Source organism: Oncorhynchus masou, chromosome 31, assembly GCF_036934945.1.
Source record: "Oncorhynchus masou masou isolate Uvic2021 chromosome 31, UVic_Omas_1.1, whole genome shotgun sequence".
NCBI lineage: Eukaryota > Metazoa > Chordata > Actinopteri > Salmoniformes > Salmonidae > Oncorhynchus > Oncorhynchus masou.
The window spans coordinates 19894702-19919019 of NC_088242.1; the positions used below are offsets into that span (position 1 = coordinate 19894702).

Below are 24318 nucleotides of genomic sequence, written 5' to 3' on the forward strand. Positions count from 1 at the left end.
TCAGCTTCCAAGAATTGTGTACAGATCCTTGTGACATGGGTCGTGCATTATCATGCTGAAACATGAAGTGATGGCGGCGGACGAATGGCACGACAATGGGCCTCAGGATCTCGTCACAGTAACTCTGTGCATTCAAATTGCCATTGATAAAATACGATAGTGTGAAAAGGAAAAACATCCTGCACCTTGAAAGTCTTGGAGAACGTGAATCCACCATTAGATGTCAAGATATCACCTCGCCAGATCAGAGACACTTTATAGAACAACATTCTATTAATGAACTGAGTTGCGATGATATCTAAAAAGTTAATCCGCCACGTAAAGTTGGTGACTATGACAACAGCATTTTTCAAAGAGAAGCCATGTGGATATATCAATTCAATTGTGTATCTCCACACGTTTTAAACAAAGAACTAGATCTAACCTCCTTCCTATAAGCCACATTTAGGCTGTTATACAAGAACACTGTCCATATCAGATTTGACATATCATTTATGGGTTGGCCCCACGTTTATGAACGGCTTTGCCTGATGTCCTCTCGTGAATTGATATGATGTATTTAGTTGAGCGGACACCTGGGGTGGTTGATTTGTTAATTTCTCTTTGTGCCCACTCCCATACCCTATAATTCTGTATTTCTTTTTGACTCATTTGCATACAGGTAGGCCAGAAAAGCCACATGCCTGATTGGCAGGTGAGTAGCAACCCTGATTAGAACCACCTGCTGCTCATCTGTTGTTCTTTATAAATGCTGTTTTTGAATTCAAATAAAAAGTGTACCTACACACTGAAGTTGGGTATGTAATAGAGCTGGGAATTGCCAGTGAACTCACAATATTATCATGATAATGGTGCCAATACAATATATATTGCAATTATCACAATGTATTGCGATGGGCTCCCGAGTGGCGCAGCGGTCTAAGGCACTGCATCTCAGTGCTAGAGGCATCACTGCAGACACCCTGGTTCGATTCCAGGTTCGCAACCAGCCGTGATTAGGAGTCCCATAGGGTGGTGCACAATTGGCCCAGCGTCGTCTGGGTTTGGCGGGTGTAGGTCGTCATAGTAAATAATAATTTCTTCTTAACTGACTTGCCTAGTTAAATATAAATAAATAAAGATGCAACATCGATTTTATTGCGATTCAATGTTCCAAACATATTGCACACCATATGTCTGCTGCAGAGGGACAAGAGAGAGTCATGAGAAAACACGTCTTAATCAGTCATGGAAATAACTGCTGAAAACAAATAGTCTCAGATACAACCAACTAGCGCAAAAAAAATATTTGCGATTGTCAAAAACGATTCTGTTTTGGAGGCAACAATGTTGTTGCAGGGGCAACAAGGCCAAACTATCTAAATCCTTCCATCTGAATTAGAGGACCATAGCAGTGCCTCCAATCGTAGTTTGCCTGAATGTTCTTTTCAGAAGACTAGACATTATGCCTGTCAGGAGAGTAGGCCATCTTCGACTGGACCTGCATTACTGTGGGCATACAGCAGCAGTTCCAGGTCTCTACCACTACAATATGGTGTAGACCCATTGTTGTAAAAACGTATGATCCTCTCTCCAAGTTAGTGATATCCAGAGACAGTCACAGGCCTACTCCAAGATTATGAATGGAGCAGCTTTAAGCTCCTTTGGCGAAACCTGACTGGTAAGAACATTACACACACCAAGAATAGACATGTGAACTAGCCTTCCTTCCAAAATTATGTATAAGCTAGGCTTAAGAGGTCAGACACACCAAGAAAACTGATGGCAGAGAGGTAATTAGCAAAGTGGCAGGCGGTTCCTTCTCTTGCTAAAACAAAAAAGACACCGCCTGCTGGGTACCTAACTGGTAGGGTCGAGCCGGCCGTTTCTACATGTAGAATCGGCCTGCCCAACAGTGGCCGACAACTTGACTTAAGGAAAATCAGAGAGCAAAGACCGCCGCAAGAGGGGAGCTGAAAGGAGTGACAACAAAAAGGTTAAGGCACTTTTCCCTGTGTAATTCACCCCATTTTCATCAGAATTGTTCTAACTAAAACAAAGCTGCCTAATACATATTTTTCTGGAACAAGTCTATACGTCTAGCTAAGGAGTTGTGCTCTTAAATAAGCTTTTTTGTTAGATTTGATAAATGTGCACTTGCTCATCAGTTAACTAGCTAATGTTAGCTTGCCAACTGAGCCAGGCAGTCACAAACAAACTTCATTTGAAATGAATGGGCTGGTAAGTGCAAAAAATGCACACAGCACTAAATGTTTTAGCAAGCTAGCTATCTAGCAAGATAAATACATCATCTAATTCAGTCTCCATTATCCCATACTGCCAGTGCCAGTATCACCATTTGCCAGTTCGCACAACATAGTTAGCTAGCTACAACATTGTTAACTAGTTGTGGCCATCTGACTGGTATAAACATGGGCTTACTAAAAATTATTGCTAGCTAGCAAAAATATTAGTACAGCTTGCTAGTTAGCGAACACTGGCTATCTACACATTTAGAAAGCAGGCACAAGTCAAACATAGCTTAAGAAAGAAACGTTACTGCTACCTTCTGGTCTGGAGTATTTTAACGAGGCTGATGAACTGTGCTATGTGATCAACAGAAAAAGTACTCCCGACACCCTGGGCAGAGTAGTAGTATCCTTGGTGTATCTGAGGCTTAAATGAAAACTTGCCATCCACTGCAGAAGACGGGTTATTCTACTCACACGAGTAGAAGAACATTAAGTTCACAAATGGCATTGCATACCGAGCGTAAGCTAGGCTACTAGTTCCCCTACACAGTAACACACCTACATTACTACTATTACATTTATAACAATCAATTTATAACATTTTTTACATACGTTTTTCTGGATCTTTTTTTGTTATTCTGTCTCTCACTGTTCAAATAAACCTACCATTAAAATTATAGACTGATAATTTCTTTGTCAGTGGGCAAAAGTATAAAATCAGCAGGAGATCAAATACTTTTCCCCCTCACTGTACCAGTTTAATAACAAGCAGTACAATGTGAAAGAAAAATAGGCTATATGAGCGAGTACAGTTCAGGTCAGCACGATAGTGTGAAAAAGGGTATTAGTTGATTTGAGTGGCCAAGGCTGAGCCAATTCTAGCCTGTCCTGTCTGTGGTCTGTCCAATGGTGTCACAAAGGGCGCACCGTGCCTGTCCTGTCTGTGGTCTGTCCTATGGTGTCACTGAGGGAGCACCGTGCCTGTCCTGTCTGTGGTCTGTCCTATGGTGTCACTGAGGGAGCACCGTGCCTGTCCTGTCTGTGGTCTGTCCTATGGTGTCACAGAGGGAGCACCGCGCCTCACTAACACAAGGCTATTAATACCACAGGGTTTGGGTTACACTCCACACTCATGTCCCCTTCACCCAGTGTACCGACAGACACGCCCAGAGGAAGACACTTACTGCAACATCCCAGGTCCCCCAGCAGAGCCGTGTGCCAAGGCAGAGACATTAACCCTGGAGCTGTGGTACCTAGGGAGGAGACTGTGACTGGCTTAGAAATTACGTCACTGACACTGTAGTTAAAAAAGCAACAGTTATGTTCAAGGTAGCTCAGAGCCCTCCCTCAACCTCCCTGTATTACCTAACTCCAAGAGGGGTGCCACGTGCAAGAGGCACATTTCAAGGTATTCTGTTTGTATAGCAGCTATGACCTGCTTGTCCAACATCTTTTCTTTACTATGTATTGTGGCTTTTCCCAATTTTTCTTCCAGTCTCACAGAATAACACCTGCAAGGGCCTCCCGGGTGGCGCAGTGGTCTAAGGCACCAGAGACTCTGGGTTCGAGCCCAGGCTCTGTCACAGCCGGCCACGACAGGGAGGTCCATGGGGCGACGCTCAATTGGCCTAGCGTCGTCAGGGTTAGAGATGGTTTGGCCAGTAGGGATATCCTTGTCTCATCGCGCACTAGCGACTCCTGTGGTGGGCCGGGCGCAGTGCGCGCAAACCAGGTCGCCAAGTACAAGGTGTTTCCTCCGACACATTGGTGCGGCTGGCTTCCGGGTTGGATGCGCGCTGTGTTAAAAAACTTATTGGCGCACCCATTCCGTTAGCGGGATCATATTCGTCAACATCCGCTGAATTGCAGAGCGCCAAATTCAAATTAAATTACTAAAAATATTTAATTTTCATGAAATCATGAAAGTGCCATATAGCAAAACACAGCTTAGCTTGTTGTTAATCCACCTGGCGTGTCAGATTTCAAAAAAGCTTTTAGACGAAAGCTATCCAAGCGTTTATGTTAGGACATCTCTCTCAGACAAAACATTACAAACAGCTAGCAGCCAAGTAGATTGGTCACGAAAGTCAGAAAAGCAATAAAATGAATCGCTTACCTTTGATGACCTTCGGATGTTTGCACTCACGAGACTCCCAGTTACACAATAAATGTTCCTTTTGTTCCATAAAGATTATTTTTTATATCCAAAATACCTCCATTTGGTTGGCGCGTTATGTTCAGAAATCCACAGGCTCGAGCTGTCACGACGGGGTAGACGAAAATTCCAAATAGTATCCGTAAAGTTCGTAGAAACATGTCAAATGTTTTTTATAATCAATCCTCAGCTTGTTTTTACAATAAATAATCGATAATATTTCAACAAGACCGTAGCTTTTTCAATAGGAGTGAGAGAAAATGTCTGCTCCAAGCTGCTCACTCATGCAAAACTCTGCTGGTACAAAGCCATCCAATGAGACGTGATGTGATCTTTCTCTGTAACGGTTTTCTTGAATTGAAGGAGAGGCGGACCAAAATGCAGCGTGGTTTCTATTCATGGTTCTTTAATAAAGAAAACTATACACGAATAGACTAATAAAACAATAAACGTGAGAAAACCTAAACAGCCCTATCTGGTGCAAACACAGAGACAGGAACAATCACCCACAAAACCCAACACCAAACAGGCTACCTAAATATAGTTCCCAATCAGAGACAATGACTAACACCTGCCTCTGATTGAGAACCATATCAGGCCAAACACAGAAACAGACAAACTAGACACACAACATAGAATGCCCACTCAGATCACACCCTGACCAAACAAAACATACAAAGCAAACTATGGTCAGGGAGTGACAGTACCCCCCCCCCCCCAAGGTGCGGACTCCGGCCGCAAAACCTGAACCTATTGGGGAGGGTCTGGGTGGGCATCTGTCTGCGGTGGCGGCTCTGGTGCTGGACGTGGCCCCCACTTCACCATAGTCTTAGTCTACCACCTTGTCCGCTTCCATGGCCTCCTAACCACGGCGACCCTACTAAATGACCCCACTGGACAGAGGGGCAGCTCGGGACAGAGGGGCTCTGGCGCCTCTGGGCTGAGGGGCTCTGGCGCCTCTGGGCTGAGGGGCTCTGGCGCCTCTGGGCTGAGGGGCTCTGGCGCCTCTGGGCTGAGGGGCTCTGGCGCCTCTGGGGCGCTGGGCAGACGGGTGGCTCAGGCGGCGCTGGGCAGACGGGTAGCTCAGATGGCGCTGGGCAGACGGGTAGCTCAGATGGCGCTGGGCAGACGGGTAGCTCAGATGGCGCTGGGCAGACGGGTAGCTCAGATGGCGCTGGGCAGACGGGAAGCTCCGGCAACGCTGGAGAGGAAGGCTCTGGGCTGAGGGGCTCTGGCGCCTCTGGGCTGAGGGGCTCTGGCGCCTCTGGGCTGAGGGGCTCTGGCGCCCCCTGGCTGACTGGCGGCACTGGCGGCTCCTGGCTGACTGGCGGCCCCTGGCTGACTGGCGGCACTGGCGGCCCCTGGCTGACTGGCGGCACTGGCTGCCCCTGGCTGACTGGCGGCCCCTGGCTGACTGGCGGCCCCTGGCTGACTGGCGGCACTGGCGGCCCCTGGCTGACTGGCGGCTCCTTGCAGACTGGCGGCGCTGGGCAGACGGGTAGCTCAGGTGGCGCTGGGCAGACGGGTAGCTCAGATGGCGCTGGGCAGACGGAAAGCCCCGGCAACGCTGGAGAGGAAGGCTCTGGCAGCGCTGGACTGAGTAGCTCCGGCACCTCTGGAATGAGGGGCGGGAGCTCTGGCAGCTCCAAAGAGGCGGGAGACTCCGGATGCGCTGGAGAGGAGGAAGGCTCTAGCAGCTCCGGAGAGGCAGGAGACTCCGGCAGCGCTGGAGAGGAGGAAGGCTCCGGCAGCGCTGGACAGGCGGGAGACTCCGGCAGCGCTGGAGAGGAGGAAGGCTCTGGCAGCGCTGGACAGGCGAGGCGCACTGTAGGCCTGATGCGTGGTGCTGGCACTGGTGGTACTGGGCCGAGGACACGCACAGGAAGCCTGGTGCGGGGAGCTGCCAGCGGAGGGCTGGCGTGTGGAGGTGGTACTGGATAGACCGGACTGTGCAGGCGCACTGGAGCTCTTGAGCACAGAGCCTGCCCAACCTTACCCGGTTGAATGCTCCCGGTCGCCCTGCCAGTGCGGCGAGGTGGAATAGCCCGCACTGGGCTATGCAGGCGAACCGGGGACAACGTGCGCAAGGCTGGTGCCATGTAAGCCGGCCCAATGAGACGCACTGGAGACCAGATGCGTAGAGCCGGCTTCATGGCACTTGGCTCGATGCTCACTCTCGCCCGGCCGATACGCGGAGCTGGTATGTACCGCTCCGGGCTATGCACCCGCACTGGGGACACCGTGCGCTCCACCGCATAACACGGTGCCTGCCCGGTCTCTCTCGCCCCCCGGTAAGCACAGGAAGTTGGCGCAGGTCTCCTACCTGGCTTCGCCACACTTCCTGTGTTCCACCCCCAATACATTTTTGGGGCTGACTCTTGGGCTTCCTACCGCGCCGCCGTGCTTGTCTCTCCAACTCCATTCTCCTATACCCCTCTTCACACTGCTCCAGCGAATCCCAGGCGGGCTCCGGCACTCTTCCTGGGTCGACCGCCCACCTGTCTATTTCCTCCCAAGTAGTATAGTCCATACTCTTGTCGTCCAAAACGTCCTCCCATGTCCATTCCTCTTTTCGCTGCTCCTGCTGCCACTGCCTGTCACCACGCCGCTTGGTCCTGTTGTGGTGGGTGATTCTGTAACGGTTTTCTTGACTTGAAGGAGAGGCGGACCAAAATGCAGCGTGGTAGAAACATACAAAGCAAACTATGGTCAGGGTGTGACATTCTCACTCATTTTTCAGAATAAAAGCCTGAAACTATGTCTAAAGACTGTTCACACCATGTGGAAGCTATAGGAAAGGGAATCTGGTTGAAATCCCTTTAAATGTAGGGAAGGCATGCAATGGAAAAACAGAACTTCCTGGTTGGATTTTCCTCAGGTTTTCGCCTGCAATATCAGTTCTGCTATACTCAGACAATATTTTTACAGTTTTGGAAACTTTAGTGTTTTCTATCCTAATCTGACAATTATATGCATATTCTAGATTCTGGGCATAGGCAGTTTGAGACATTTGGGTATGTTTTTCATCCAAACATCAAAATACTGCCACCTACACAAGAGGATAAGAAGCAGTGCGGCTTGGTTGGGTTGTGTTTCGGAGGACGCATGGCTTTTGGCCTTCGTCTCTCCCGAGCCCGTACGGGAGTTGTAGCGATGAGACAAGATTGTTAGTAGTTACTATTGGATACCACGAAATTGGGGAGAAAAGGGGGTATAAAAAATAAACAAAATAATAACACCTGCTACTTCACTAACCTGGTCCTTGACTCCATCCTCCTCTGCCTGCTTTGATCCCATGCTGACATTTTGATGACAGAACATTATCCCGCCCCCCAAAAAAAATCATGTTACCTGTGCAACTGGAGACAAAACTCTAGATCACCTTTACTCCACACACAGAAATACATACAAAGCTCTCCCTCGCCCTCCATTTGGCAAATCTAACCATAATTCTATCCTCTTGATTCCTGCTTACAAGCAAACACTCAAACAGGAAGTACCAATGATGTGCTCAATTCGGAAGTAGTCCGATGAAGCAGATGCTAAGCTACAGGACTGTTTTACAAGCACAGACTGGAATATGTTCCAGGACACATCCGATGGCATTGAGGAGATTACCACATCAATCACCGGCTTCATTAAAAAGGTGCACCGGCAACGTCGTCCCCATAGTGACTGTACATACATATCTCAAAGAGAAGCCATGGATTACAGGCAACATCCGCCAAGAGCTAAAGGCTAGAGCTGCCGCTTCAAGGAGCAGGACACTAATCAGGACGCTTGTAATAAATCCCACTACGACCTCCCAACGAGCTATTAAACAGGCAAAGCGTCAATACAGGACTAAGATCGAATCCTAACCTGCCAGCACTGAAGCACATCAGATGTGGCAGTTCTTGCATACTAACATGGATTACAAAGTGAAACCCAGCCGCGAGCCACCCAGTGACGCGAGCCTACCAGTTTCGAGGCAAGCAACACTGAAATATGCTTGAGAGCACCAAATGTTCCAGAAAATCACGCTCTCCATAGACGATGTGAGAAAGACCTTTAACCTCTTGATGCTATGGGGGCGCTATTTCATTTTTGGATAAAAAGACATGCCCGTTTTAAGCGCAATATTTTGTCACAAAAAGATTCTCGACTATGCATATAATTGGTAGCTTTGGAAAGAAAACACTCTGACGTGTCCAGAACTGCAAAGATATTCTCTGTGCGTGCCCTAGAACGTGAGCTACAGGCAAAACCAAGATGAGACGGCATCCAGGAAATGAGCAGGATTTTTGAGGCTTTGTTTTCCATTGTCTCCTTATATGGCTGTGAATGCGAGAGGAGTAAGTCTGCCCTTTCTGTCGTTTCCCCAAGGTGTCTGCAGCATTGTGACGTATTTGTAGGCATATCATTGGAAGATTGACCATAAGAGACCACATTTACCAGGTGTCCGCCCAGTGTCCTGCGCCGAAATTGGTGCGCAAAAGTCAGCTGCAAGTATTTTTCCACAGATTTCAGAGAAGAATGTAGGCTTCCACGAACGATATATCAATGAAGAGATATGTGAAAAAACACCTTGAGGATTGATTCCAAACAACGTTTGCCATGTTTCGGTCGATATTATGGAGTTAATTCGGAAAAAGTTTGACGTTGTAGGTGACTGAATTTTCGGTTAGTTTCGGTAGCCAAATGTGATGTACAAAACGGAGCGATTTCTCCTACACACAGACGCTTTCAGGAAAAACTGCACATTTGCTATGTAACTGAGAGTCTCCTCATTGAAAACATCCGAAGCTCTTCAAAGCTAAATGATTTTATTTATTTGGTTATCTGGTTTTTGTGAAAATGTTGCGTGCTAAATGCTACTCAAAATGCTAAGCTAGCTTAGCATACTCTTACACAAATTAGTCAATTGCTATGGTTCAAAAGCATATTTTGAAAATCTGAGATGACAGTGTTGTTAAGAAAAGGCTAAGCTTGAGAGTAGGCACATTATTTTCATTTTATTTGCGATTTTCAGAAATCGTTAACGTTGCGTTATGCTAATGTGCCTGAGGCTTTAGTCACGATCCCGGATCCGGGATGGGGAGTTTCAAGAGTTAAGCAAGAGCCAGATGGATTACCAGGACTCGTACTAAGAGCATGCGCGGACAAGTTTCTTGTTAACAAAGTATAGTTTTGGCAAGTCGGTTAGGACATCTACTTTGTGCATGACAAGTAATTTTTCCAACAATTGTTTAGACAGATTATTTCACTTATAACCTACTGTATCACAATTCCAGTGGGTCAGAAGTTTATATACATTAAGTTGACATTATTTGAGTCAATTGAAGGTGTACCTGTGGATGTATTTCAAGGCCTACCTTCAAACTCAGTGCCTCCTTGCTTGGCATCATGGGAAAACCAAAATAAATCAGCCAAGACCTCAGAAGAAAATTGTAGACCTCTACAAGTCTGGCTCATCCTTGGGATAAATTTCCAAACGCCTGAAGGTGCCCCGTTCATCTGTACAAACAATAGTACGCAAGTGTAAACACCATGGGACCATGCAGCCGTCATACCGCTCAGGAAGGAGACAAGTTCTATCTCCTAGAGGTGAACGTATTTTGGTGCGAAAAGTGCAAATCAATCCCGGAACAACAGCAAAGGACCTTGTGAAGATGCTGGAGGAAACAGGTACACAAGTATCTATATCCACAGTAAAACTAGTCCTATATAAACATAACCTGAAAGGCCGCTCAGCAAGGAAGAAGCCACTGCTCCAAAACTGCAATAAAAAAGCCAGACTATGGTTTGCAACTACACATGGGGACGAAGATCGTACTTTTTAGAGAAATGTCCTCTGGTCTGATGAAACAAAAATAGAACTGTTTGGCCATAATGACCATTGTTATGTTTGGAGGAAAAGGGGGGGGCTTGCAAGCCAAAGAACACCATCCCAACCGTGAAGCCCGAGGGTGGCAGCGTCATGTTGTGGGGGTGCTTTGCTGCAGGAGGGACTGGTGCACTTCACCAAATAGATGGCATCATGAGGGAGGAAGCAACATCTCAGTCAGGAAGTTAAAGCTTGGTCGCAAATGGGTCTTCCAAATGGACAATGATCCCAAGCATACTTCCAAAGTTGTGGCAAAATGGCTCAAGGACAACAAAGTCAAGGTATTGGAGTGGCCATCACAAAGCCCTGACCTCAATCCTATAGAACATTTATTGGCAGAACTGAAAAAACGTGTGCGAGCAAGGAGGCCTACAAACCTGACTCAGTTCCACCAGCTCTGTCAGGAGGAATTGGCCAAAATTCACCCAACTTATTGTGGGAAGCTTGTTGAAGGCTACCTGAAACGTTTGATCCAAGTTAAACAATTTAAAGGCAATGCTACCAACTACTAATTGAGTGTATGTAAACTTCTGACCCACTGGGAATGTGATGAAAGAAATAATAGCTGAAATAAATCACTCTCTAATATTATTCTGACATTTCACCTTCTTAAAATAAAAGTGGTGATCTTAACTGACCTAAGACAGGTCATTTTTACTATGATTAAATGTCAGGAATTGTGAAAAAGAGTTTTAATGCATTTGGCTAAGGTGTATGTAAACTTCCGAATTACCTCGTACCTTTGCAGACTTGGTAATGGTATCCCGTGTATATAGCTAAGTTTTTATTACTCATTGTGTATTATTATGTGTTATTACTTTTATTTTATTTTAAAAATGCTCTGCGTTCTTGGAAAGGGCTCGTAAGAAAGCATTTCACTGTTAGGCTACACCTGTTCTTTACGAAGCATGTGACGAAAAAATTGGATTTGATAACCCAGCTCTGCTCATTGCTTATGGATGTGTGTGTGTGCGAGTATGAGAAGGTGTGTGTGTGTGTGTGGTGTGACAAACACCAAACACACACCGCTTAATCAGGCAATGTCAAGGGGAGGAAGTGAGCGACGGTGTTGTCCGTTTGAAGTGTGTTTCTTTGACGACGGGCATCGCAGGGACAAAACGGTTGGGCTTTACAAACCTCTGATGTCTGGGTTCAGCAGCACAGGGCTTTGTTCCACAGCAAACACCCACTCTGACTTTCATCCTCTCATGTTTGTCCATTTATAGCTTGTTCTTTTTTTTCCTGGTTGTTACGGCAATGACAACAAAGCCTTAAGCCCTGTTGAATCAGAGCGGTGAATAAGGGTCACTGATATAATACTCTAATATAGATTACTATTACTCTCCAATCAGCCTTTGCTTGCACAGCAGGTAGACTGGATACAGTTACAAGACTAATGCAAACAGGCTGTACAGTACTGTAAATGGCTGCAAACAGGACTCTACAGTGCGGCCATTTAACTCACATATGCACCTAAATATTTTGCTGTGCGACCTGGAATTTTTATTTAGGAGCACCAGTGCGCCAACATTTTTAAAGAATTCAAGCTTTATTACTTTTAATATTTTGCATTGTGCTCCTAAATTTCTGTGCGCGCCTACATTTTTCAAAACAAAAAAGGTCAGCATTGAGCTCTGCTGCAAGGCATCCTTGAAACATGTAAGCTCATATCAGATAGTAGCCTGTTCTTGTTTACCTATCTCAAGAAACAGATCATACTGTCCTGATTAAGTTATTCCTATCTTGCTAAACATATGATATAAAATGGTGTATGAATTGAAAGCTGTTCCCATACTACAAGTTTCCTTTCTCTCGCTCTCCCACACAATACTACAGAAAGCCCTTGAAGTCAGTGGCACTGCAGTGATGTAACCACACAACTGCTTCAGCTCTGGGGCTGATGTCATGTGTTCCATCTCTATGGTTACAGGGCTTGGAGTGGCAGCCAAGTGGTTTCGACAGAGAGCTCCAGCAGTGCTGCATAGCAAACCCCTGACCATGCACTGTTCCTTTGCTGAAATGACAGGAGTGTTGTGGAAATAAACAACACACACACACACACACTTCAGTCGTCACCCTATCTCCCCCTGAATCCTCGTGTTTAAGTGTAAGCCAGTGTATTTCAACAACAACAAGTGTAAGGTAATAACACCTCTCAGCTTGGATTCATGTCCCACCTCCCCCAAACATATTACACAGCTCTCAGTGAGTCACCTGGATATCAATTAATTTAATCACAGCACAGTTTAATTTAATTTAATTAATCACAGCACATTCAATTAAATGTCCCCAGGAATATAAGGAATAGCCTGCTTGGTGGGATTTATTACCAAAGATGGGTTTTTAGATTCAGATATACCTCTTTTCCTTAGGGCAATTCCTACATGAGAGCTGCCACTGAAGAGTTGATTTAATCTCCTAGGCATCAGTCAGTCAATCATGTACGGTTTACACCTGCTGTATTCTGCATATGTAACAAATAAACGTTGATTTGGCCCTTTCATTCCCATTACCACACTCTAATCCGAGCCCATTCATATGCTCATCACATCCCCACCAGGGTCATGCAGATTTAAGCGTTAGCTAGCAGCCAGACAGCATCTCACTGGTGACTTCAGTCCAGTTCTATACCATATTAAAAATGGGCCATGCCAGGGGGAAACAATTCTAAATAAAAGATAAACATAGAGGCGTTTCCAAGCTACTCAGAGATCCCCTCCTTAAAAGCCTGCATGGCATCATCCAGACCAGCTGTCCCATGAACACCATGTGATAAGATGGTGAGGGTATCCCATAACAGGACAAGGCCACAAGTGACCGCCATGCAGCCCCAGACCACACCCACCCCCCAGGGGCAGGCAGCCACTCGAAGGGTGCCAAGATACAGAGAAGTGCCTCATAATTAACAATGCCCCCAAGTTGTGTCATGCTACACTGCTATTTTCACGATACTCAGTGGCTTATTGTAGTCTTCAAAGTAGATATTGTCCATGTCCCTCAAATAGAGGTATAATTAAATCACATTTAATTGCTCTGTATAGAATTTCAACAAAATTGATTTGAAGTTGATATCCCGGACTTTGTGTTTGAGCTGCGGTCCATTGTCCATGACTTTCTGGTCCCTCTCAAAGAGGTAGAGTTCCAGTCCATGTCCTTGGTACAGGCCCATCTCACGGCCTGTGGACTGGGGTAGACTAGACCAGACATAGAACAGAACGTAGACCTGGAATTGTTTATCCCCTCTCTGTCAGTAGTATGGATTCTCACTGGACTACTGAGAGACATTCTAAATTCACAGCTTGTGGGACAGCTCAATCCCCTACTATTTCCTTTCAGTACCATCACATCTGTGTTGTTTTCCTGCACCCAGCCAACACAGACACACACACAGCCAACACAAAGACAGACACACACCCTTGTGACCTTGACAGCAGACCTCTTCCCTGGTTCTCCAGGAACCTATAAGATGGACCAGCTTTAAAATGTCCACTTCCTCACTCTAACTGGGAGAAGCAAAAATATCTGGCCAGGGGGACTTCAGAGTGTCTTTTAACAAGGTAACTAGATTTGGTAATCTACTCATTGGATCCATGCAGTGCCAAATTAGCCTCTGAACAGTGGCCGGCCCAAAGGGAGGGGTGCATGGCACTGCTCTTCTCTAGCTCTCATAGGGGGAAATCATAACTTTGACTTAAATGAAATTTCACTTAGTCATGCATTGAGGTCAATGGGAGACTAGCCTAACAAAAAATGTGATTTAGGACAGGCCCCATGACGTATTCAGAACCACCATAGAAGACCACGGAGATCAGCAGAGAAACTAAGGAGAAGTAAAGCCTAGACAAACGTAACCTTTAGTTTGTCACCTATATCTACAGGTGGCAAGAAAAAGTATGTGAACCCTTTGGAATTACCTGGATTTCTGCATAAATTGGTCATAAAATTTGATCTGATCTTCATCTAAGTCACAACAATAGACAAACATAGTGCTTAAACTAATAACACAAATTGTATTTTTCTTGTCTATATTGAATACATCATTTAAATACATCCTTTAAACATTGACAGTGTAGGTTGGGAAAAGTATGTGAACCTCTAGGCTAATGACTTCTCCAAAAGCTAATTGGAGTCAGGAGTCCGCTAACCTGGAGTCTAATCAATGAGATGAGATTAGAGATGTTGGTTAGAGCTGCCTTGCCCTACAAAAAAAAACAAAGCAAAAAAAAAAAAAAAAACTAAATTTGAGTTTGCTATTCACAAGAAGCATTGCCTGATGTGAACCATGCCTCGAACAAACGAGATCTCAGAAGACCTAAGATTAAGAATGGTTGACTTGCATAAAGCTGGAAAGGTTTACAAAAGTATCTCTAAAAGCCTTGGTATTTATCAGTAAGACAAATCTACAAATGTCTATAAATGAAGAAATTTCAACACTGTTGCTACTCTCCCTAGTACTGGCCGTTCTGCAAAGATGACTGCAAGAACACATTATTTGTAATACATTTACAAACCTTTCAGTTTTTTTGTACATTTATGGGGTTTTGTGTGTAGATTAATGAGGGAACATTTTTATTTAATCCATTTTAGAATAAGGCTGTAACGTAACAAAATATGGAAATAGGGAAGGGGTCTGAATACTTTCCGAACGCACCGTATACACAGGGTACCAGTCAATTTGAGAGTAAATTTGTGCAGGGTTACGTGCTAAGGGGCGGCAGGGTAGCCTAGTGGTTAGAGCATTGGACTAGTAACCGAAAGGTTGCAAGTTCAAATCCTCGAGCTGACAAGGTACAAAAAAAAAAATGTTGTTCTGCCCTTGAACAGGCAGTTAACCCACTGTTCCTTGGCTGTCATTGAAAATAAGAATTTGTTCTTAACTGACTTGCCTAGTAAAATAAAGGTAAAAAAAAACAACAAAAAAAAACAATTGAGGTAGATATGTACACATAACTAGGAATTAGGGTGACAGATAAAACAATAGCAGCAGGATATGTGATAAGTCTAATGTAGTGTTGAAAAGGGTCAATGCAGATAGTCCGGTTAACTAACTATTTATCAGTTTTGGCTTGGGGTAGAAGCTGTTCAGGGTCCTGTTGGTTCCAGACTTGGTGCATCGGTACCGCTTGCCGTGCGGTAGAACAGTTTATGACTAGGATGGGTGGAATCAGAATTTTTTTTTAAGGCCTTCCTGGTATAAAAGGTCCTGGATGGCAGGTAGATCAGCCCCAGTGATGTACTGGGCCGTATGCACTACCATCAGTAGCGCCTTGAGTTCGGATGCCAAGCAGTTGATACAAGAGGTGATACAATCAGTAAAGATATTCTCAATGGTGCAGCTGTAGAACTTTGAGGATCTGAGGGCCCATGCCAAATATTGTCAGCCTCCTGAAGGGGAAGAGGCATTGTCGTGTCCTCTTCACAAAAGTGTGTTGGTGTGTGGAGCATGATAAATCCTTAGTGATGTGGACACCGAGGACCTTGAAGCTCTAGACCCACTCCAGTACGGTCCCGTTGATGTGAATGGGGGTGTACTCGGGCCTCTGTTTCCTGTGGTCTAAGATCAGCTCCTTTGTCTTGCTGACGTTGAGGGAGAGGTTGTTGTGCTGGCACCACACTGCCAGGTCTCTGACCTCCTCCCTATAGGCTGTCTCATAGTTGTCTGTGATCAGGCCGGCCACCGTTGTGTTGTCGGCAAAGTTAATGATGGTGTTGGGAGTCTTGTGTGGCCACGCAGTCGTGGGTGAACAGGTAGTGCAGGAGGACTAAGCACGCACCCCTGAGGGGCCTTCTTGTTGATGGTCAGTGTGGCGGATGTGTTGTTGCCTACCCTCACAGCCTGGGGCGGCCCGCCAGGAAGTCCAGGATCCAGTTGCAGAGGGAGGTGTTCAGTCCCAGGGTCCTTAGCTTAGTGATGAACTTGGAAGGCACTATGATGTTGAACGTTGAACGGCAGTCAGCTTATTTGAGGTGAATCACAGCCCTTTTTTCCCCCCAACAAAGTAGACATCTTCATGGTAAGATGAAGAAAGCTATTTCTAAATCCTCAGTCACTCCTTCAGAACAAACACCCCTGCAGGGCACTAACTAGCCTAATCATGAAATCACAGTCTGGCCTTAGATGAAGACCAGATCCTAATTTCATCATCCAAATATAGGCCTATACAAACACGCACAAACAAATCTACAGTCAAGCCCATGAAAACTTCACATTCTTACACAGTAATAAGTGAACTGCTCCCAATGGTCCAGTAAAAAGTGTTCCCAGGAATGACCGGGCCAGAGGCAGGTCTCTCCCATGCAGAAAGCTGGAACCGCTTCAACTGGCTTGAATATTAGGCTAGATGGAATGTTTTTCAGAGGGCAAAAAGTTAAATCAACACTTGTACTAGGATAAATAATTATCCTCTTTGGGAGAACCTGGGTCCTCAGGGGCTTCATTGTGATATGGTGTGAATATCAGAGTGACTCCCCGGGCTCTCCACACTAAAACACCCAACATTGCACATACACCAGCACACACTCATAGATGGTGCACAACCCTCAAAGCAAATGAACAAGCTGCACCTATACATAGCCGATCTGTAAATAGCCCATCCAACTACCTCATCACCATATTGTTATTTATTTTGCACCCCAGTACAGCTACTTGCACACTCATCTTCTGCACATCTATCATCCCAGTGTAATTTGCCATACTGTAATAATTTTGCCACTATGGCCCATTTATTGCCTCACCCTCCTTATCCTACCTCATTTGCACAAACTGTATATAGACTTTCTCTATTGTATTATTGACTGAATGTTTGTTTATTCCATGTGTAACTCTGTTTTTGTTTGTGTCGCACTGCTTTGCTTTATCTTGGCCAGGTCGCAGTTGTAAACGAGAACTTGTTCTCAACTAGCCTACCTGGTAAATAAAGGTGAAATAAAAAAAATATATATATTTTTTTAAATGTGTTAAGTTAGGGCTTCACTTTATATTGATTTTGAGTTCACTTATCTGACCTCTCGACCCGTTCATCTCTTTCCCCACAGATACACAACACTATTTACACAGACAACCTGTTCAACATTATAAGTAACCCAGCACTTGACACTTATCTGAGAGTTATTCTGAGCCCTCCAGTCAACACTCTGTGTGCCGACACGTATGGGCAGAGAAGACAGGGTCTATCAGATTTGGAGGAGGATAGAGAGCCAGCCAGAGCGGAGTTGCTCACAGTTGACACCATTTCCGTTGGTGACCTCATCAACGATCACGTCAACTAGTAACTGTTTGACAAACATTGTTGCATCGTGACCCGAAGGAAGCAATTCATATTTTCTTGAGAACCATACAATAAACAAACATTATATTTTTGTCACGACCACAAATGGATTTGCAGACTGCCTGAATAAACTCAACTCCAAAGGACTGTCTGTGTGACAGTGTCATGGACATGGTATTTTATAAGGATAAGCATTAGCTGTTGCAAAAGCATCAGGTCCACACAAACCATGAAACATGACATAATACAGAACATTAAATAGACAACAAAACTACATACATTTGTTTTTAAAAAGGCACACATAGCCTACATATCAATGCATACACACACTATCTAGGTCAAATAGGGGAGAGGCCGTGAGTTGTTGATTTATTTGTTTTTTGAAACCGGGTTTACTGATTATTTGAGCAATAGTAGATGGATCAGAGTTCCATGCAATAAGGGCTCTATATAATACTGTACGCTTTCTTGAATTTGTTCTGGATTTGGGGACTGTGAAAAGACCCCTGGTGTCATGTCTGGTGGGGTAAGTGTGTGTGTCAAAGCTGTATGTAAGTTGACTATGCAAACAACTTTCTTATAAAAATAAGTGATGCAGTTAGCCAAGAAAGACTGGCATGCATAGTATTTATATCAGCACGCTGATTACAATGAAGAGTAAGACATGCCACTCTGTTCTGGGCCAGCTGCAGCTTAACTAGGTCTTTCCTTGCATCACTGGATCACACAACTGGACAATAATCAAGATTAGACTAAACTAGAGCCTGCAGAACTTGCTTTTTAGTGTGGTGTCAAAAAAGCAGAGTATCTCTTAATTACGGACAGACCTCTCATCATCTTTAAAACCATTGAATCTATATGTTTTGACCATGACAGTTTACAATCTAAGGTAACGCCAAGTAATTTAGCAACATCAAATGGTTGTGATGAATAAGCCATCTGATTTGATGAAAGACGGAGTTGAATTTGTCTTTCTGCCCATAATTTCATTTAAAGTACTCCAAAGTTATTTTCCATCATTCTTTATATCATTGATCTTGGCTTCATGAAACAGTTTCTTATTTTTGTTGAATTTAGTCACAATTTCTCAATTTGCAGTAAATCAGCTAGTCTGATGTGCAGCCAGACTTATTAGCCACTCCTTTTTCCCCATCTCTTTCATCCACACAGTTGTTCAATTCCTCATCAATCAATGGAGCCTTAACAGTTCAAACAGTCACTTTCTTAACAGGTGTATGTTTATCAATCATTTGAAGTAATTTCATAAATTGATCAAGTGCCGCAATGCTCCTCATTAATCACATCAGACCAACAAATATTTTTAACATCATCCACATAAGAGTCACAGCAAAATCTTTTGTATGATCTCTTATACACTATTTTAGGCCCAGCTGTTGGAACTTTGGCTTTCCTGGATATAGCCACTATTTTGGATCACGGCATTCAATGGGTACGGATACAGCTTCAGAGCAAAGTTCTACAGTATTAGTAAAAATGTGATCGACACTGCATCGCAATGCTAATTGTGCCACTAGAGATCCTGGTTTGAGTCCAGGCTCTGTCGCAGTCGGCCGCAACCGGGAGACCCATGGGGCGGCGCACAATTAGCCCAGCATCGTCCGGGTTAGGGGAGGGTCTTGCCAGCAGGGATGTTCTTGTTCCATCGCGTACTAGCAACTCCTGAGGCAGGTGTGGGTGCAAAGCATGCTGATACATCCGGGTTAAGCGGGCATTGTGTTAAGGGAGTAGTGCGGCTTGGCTGGGTTTCGTAGGACAATCCGCTCTCGACCTTAGTCTCTCCCAAGTCCGTACGGGATTTGCAACGATAGGGCAAGAATAACTACCAATTGGATAAGAAAGACAAATTGGGGAGAAATAGGGGGTAGAAAAATATATATAATAAAAAAACACAAAAATACATGTGGATGATCTTGTTCCTGTAGTGTTTGTAAACACCCTGGTAGGTTGATTAATAACCTGAACCAGATTACAGGCACTGGTTACAGTAAAAAGCTTCCTCTTGAGTGGACAGCTCGATGAAAACCAGTCAATATTCAGGTCACCAAGAATGTAGACCTCTCTGTTTACATCACATACACTATCATACCTTTCACACCTTATTTAGATACTGACTGTTAGCACTTGGTGGCCTATAGCAACACCCCAAAAGAAAAAGCTTTAGATGTGCCAAGTGAACCTGCAACCACAACACATCAATAACACTTGACATAAGATATTCTCTAAGTATTACAGAGATTTGGCTCTGAATATATACAGTAACACCTCCCCCATAAGCATTTCTGTCTCTTCTATAGATGGTATATCCTTATATTGCTACGAGAGGTCGGCCGATTAATCGGAATGGCCGATTAATTAGGGTCGATATCAAGTTTTCATAACAATCGGTCATTTGCATTTTTGGACACCGATTATGGCCGATTACATTGCACTCCACGAGGAGACTGCGTGGTAGGCTGACTACCTGTTATGCGAATGCAGCAAGGAGCCAAGGTAAGTAGCTAGCAGGCATTAAACTTGTCATGTAAAAAAACAATCAATCTTAATCACTAGTGAAATATCATCAACCATGTGTAGTTATCTAGCTTGTCCTGCGTTGCATATAATCGATGCAGTGCCTGTTAATTTATCATCGAATCACAGCCTACTTCGCCAAATGGGTGATGATTTAACAAGCGCATTCGCGAAAAAAATCACTGTCGTTGCACCAATGTGAACCTAAACATAAACATCGATGTCTTTCTAAAAATCAATACACAAGTATATATTTTTAAACCTGCATATTTAGTTAATATTGCCTGCCAAAATGAATTTATTTTAACTAGGACAATTGCGTTCTGTGCAAGCAGAGTCAGGGTATATGCAACAGTTTGGGCTGCCTGGCTCGTTGCAAACTATGTGAAGACCATTTCTTCCCAACAAAATCAAACTTGCCAGAATTGTACATAATTATGACATATCATTGAAGGTTGTGCAATGTAACAGCAATATTTAGACTTAAGGATGCCACCCATTAGATAAAATATGGAACAATTCGGTATTTCACTGAAAGAATAAACATTTTGTTTTCGAAATGATAGTTTCCGGATTTGACCATATTAATGACCTAAGGCTCATATTTCTGTGTTATTATATTATAATTAAGTCTATGATTTGATATTTGATAGAGCAGTCTGACTGAGCGGTGGTAGGCAGCAGCAGGCTCGTAAGCATTCATTCAAACAGCACTTTCCTGCATCTGCCAGCAGCTCTTCGCTGTGCTTCAAGCATTGCGCTGTTTATGACTTCAAGCCTATCAACTCCCGAGATTAGGCTGGCAATACTAAAGTGCCTATAAGAACATCCAATAGTCAAAGGTATATGAAATACAAATGGTAGAGAGAGAAATAGTCCTATAATAACTACAACCTAAAACTTCTTACCTGGGAATATTGAAGACTCATGTTAAAAGGAGCCACCAGCTTTCATATGTTTTCATGTTCTGAGCAAGGAACTTAAACGTAAGATTTTTTTACATGCCACATATTGCACTTTTACTTTCTTCTCCAACACTTTGTTTTTCCATTATTTAAACCAAATTGAACATGTTTCATTATTTAATTGAGGCTGATGTAACCATTTCACTTCGGTTACACCAGCCTCATCTCGGGAGTTGATAGGCTTGAAGTCACAACAGCGCAATGCTTGACACACAACGAAGAGCTGCTGGTAAAACACACGAAAGTGCTGTTTGAATGAATGTTTACGCGCCTGCTTCTGTTTACCACCGCTCAGTCAGATACTTAGATACTTGTATGTTCAGTCAGATTATGCAACGCAGGACACGCTAGATAATATCTCGTAATATCGTCAACCGTGTGTAGTTAACTAGTGATTATGATTGATTGTTCTTTATAAGATAAGTTTAATGCTAGCTAGCAATTTACCTTGGCTTCCTGCATTCGCGTAAACAGGCAGTCTCCTTGTGGAGTGCAACGAGAGAGAGGTAGGTCGTTATAGCGTTAGACTAGTTAACTGTAAGGTTGCAAGATTGGATCCCCCGAGCTGACAATGTGAAAATCTGTTGTTCTGCCTATGAACGAGGCAGTTAACCCACCGTTCCTAGGTCGTCATTGAAAATAAGAATGTGTTCTTAACTGACTTGCCTAGTTAAATAAAGGTATATAAAAAAAAATATTATAATAATTCAAATAAAATTAAAATTAAAATCGAGCCCAAAAATACCCTAATGAATCGGCCATTCCAATTATTCGGTCGACCTCTACTCTCAACAAGCTATAACTTAATTAGTGACACACAGACATCACTGATTAGGTTAGCACTGCCAGAAGAGGACTGGCCACCCCTCAGAGCCTGGTTCCTCTCTAGGTTTCTTCCTAGGCTCCTGCCTTTCTAGGGAGTTTTTCCTAGTCACCATGCTCCTACATCTGCATTGCTTGCTGTTCGGGGTTTTAGGTTGGGTTTCTGTATAAGCATTTTGTGACATCTGCTGATTTAGAAGGGCTTTAAATGAATTTGATTTGATTACTTTCTTTGCATTATGCACACACCCATAAACCCACACTCACCCAGTTGGTAAGACTGGGGACCATATCCCTACAGTTTTCAGAAGATAAAAAACTAACGAGAGTCTACACTGAGAAACGTTACACCACTGGTAATAACCATACTGTTCAATGAACATGTCAGACCTACAGGTTGGCTTTCCATATCCCATTAATGAGACCAAATGTGTGCGCGTCCACCGTAAACACCAGCACGACAGCTAAGTGGGAATAACAGACTGAATCAGCAGCTGGGTTGTGTTTGGATCTGTGCAACAACAAAAAAGGATGACATGTTTTGAAATACAATGAAAAGAGCCTAGACCTACTAGGCTACTTCATCTTAACCAATAGGAACCAGGACCAGGAGTCAAGAGCATCAACAATTACACTCTCCTCCATCAGTAGAGGTCAGCAAAAAATAATATCTCCCACGTTCCATCCTCTCTATTTGGGCTATCAGCCCCACCTCCACCCCTCATGAGGGACTACTGAGACCAAGGATAACAGGATGTTACGACACCTTGAGGCCTCAGGTAGCCTAGAGGTTAAGAGTGTTTGAATACCCAAGCCGGCAAGGTAGAAAAATCTGCTGTTCTGCCCTGGTGCAAAGCCGTTAAACCCAACAACAACTGCTCCATTGGCACCGATGACGCCGATTAAGGCAGCCCCCTGCATCTCTCGGATTCAGAGGGGTTGGGTTAAATGCAGAAGACCCATTTGGGTTTAATGCATTCAATTGTGCTACTGACTAGGCATACCCTTGCCCTTTCCACTAATTCTCTATGGCAGTTGAGGCGACAGGATCAAAACAAACAGAGAGCTACCTTCCTTCCAAGAATGTGAAAGGCTCTTTCTTGGAAGTAGACATCACTGTTTGTTTTGACTCCATCACCACCTCACCTGAGGTCATCTGAAGCCCTAGGGCTATTAAGGCCTAATCACTTTCACTTAATCATAGAGAATCTCAGTCATCATGAGTGTGGCCCATCTACACCAACATAAAAATACACACTACTCAAAAAAATAAACATTAAAATAACACATCCTAGATCTGACTGAAATGAAATATTCTTATTAAATACTTTTTTCTTTACGTAGTTGAATGTGCTGACAACAAAATCACACAAAAATGATCAATGGAAATCAAATGTATCAACCCATGGAGGTCTGGATTTGGAGTCACTCAAAATTAAAGTGGAAAACCACATTACAGGCTGATCCAACTTTGATGTAATGTCCTTAAAACAAGTCAAAATGAGGCTCAGTAGTGTGTGTGGCCTCCACGTGTCTGTATGACCTCCCTACATCACCTGGGCATGCTCCTGATGAGGTGGTGGATGGTCTCCTGAGGGATCTCCTCCCAGACCTGGACTAAAGCATCCGCCAACTCCCAGACAGTCTGTGGTGCAACGTGGCGTTGGTGGATGGAGCGAGACATGATGTCCCAGATGTGCTCAATTGGATTCTGGTCTGGGGAACGGGCGGGCCAGTCCATAGCATCAATGCCTTCCTCTTGCAGTAACTGCTGACACACTCCAGCCACATGAGGTCCAGCATTGTCTTGCATTACGAGGAACCCAGGGCCAACCACACCATCATATGGTCTCACAAGGGGTCTGAGGATCTCATCTCGGTACCTAATGGCAGTCAGGCTACCTCTGGCGAGCACATGGAGGGCTGTGCGGCCCCCCAAAGAAATGCCACTCCACACCATGACTGACCCACCGCCAAACCGGTCATGCTGGAGGATGTTGCAGGCAGCAGAAAGTTCTCCACGGCGTCTCCAGACTCTGTCACATGTGCTCAGTGTGAACCTGCTTTCATCTGTGAAGAGCACAGGGCGCCAGTGGCGAATTTGCCAATCTTGGTGTTCTCTGGCAAATGCCAAACGTCCTGCACGGTGTTGGGCTGCAAGCACAACCCCCACCTGTGGATGTCGGGCCCTCATACCACCCTCATGGAGTCTGTTTCTGACCATTTGAGCAGACAAACCTTCTTGCCACAGCTCGCATTGATGTGCCATTCTGGATGAGCTGCACTACCTGAGCCACTTGTGTGGGTTGTAGACGTCTCATGCTACCACTAGAGTGAAAGCACCGCCAGCATTCAAAAGTGACCAAAACATCAGCCAGGAAGCATAGGAACTGAGAAGTGGTCTGTGGTCACCACCTGCAGAACCACTCCTTTATTGGGGGTGTCTTGCTAATTGCCTATAATTTCCACCTGTTGTCTA

At 44.5% G+C, this 24318-nt stretch overlaps 1 protein-coding gene across 1 annotated transcript in view; it reads right to left on the reverse strand.

The window, feature by feature from the left end:
- ppm1ba (protein phosphatase, Mg2+/Mn2+ dependent, 1Ba) overlaps nucleotides 1-24318 on the reverse strand; it is a 43563-nt gene that overhangs the window by 14203 nt on the left and 5042 nt on the right. The window lies entirely within an intron of this gene.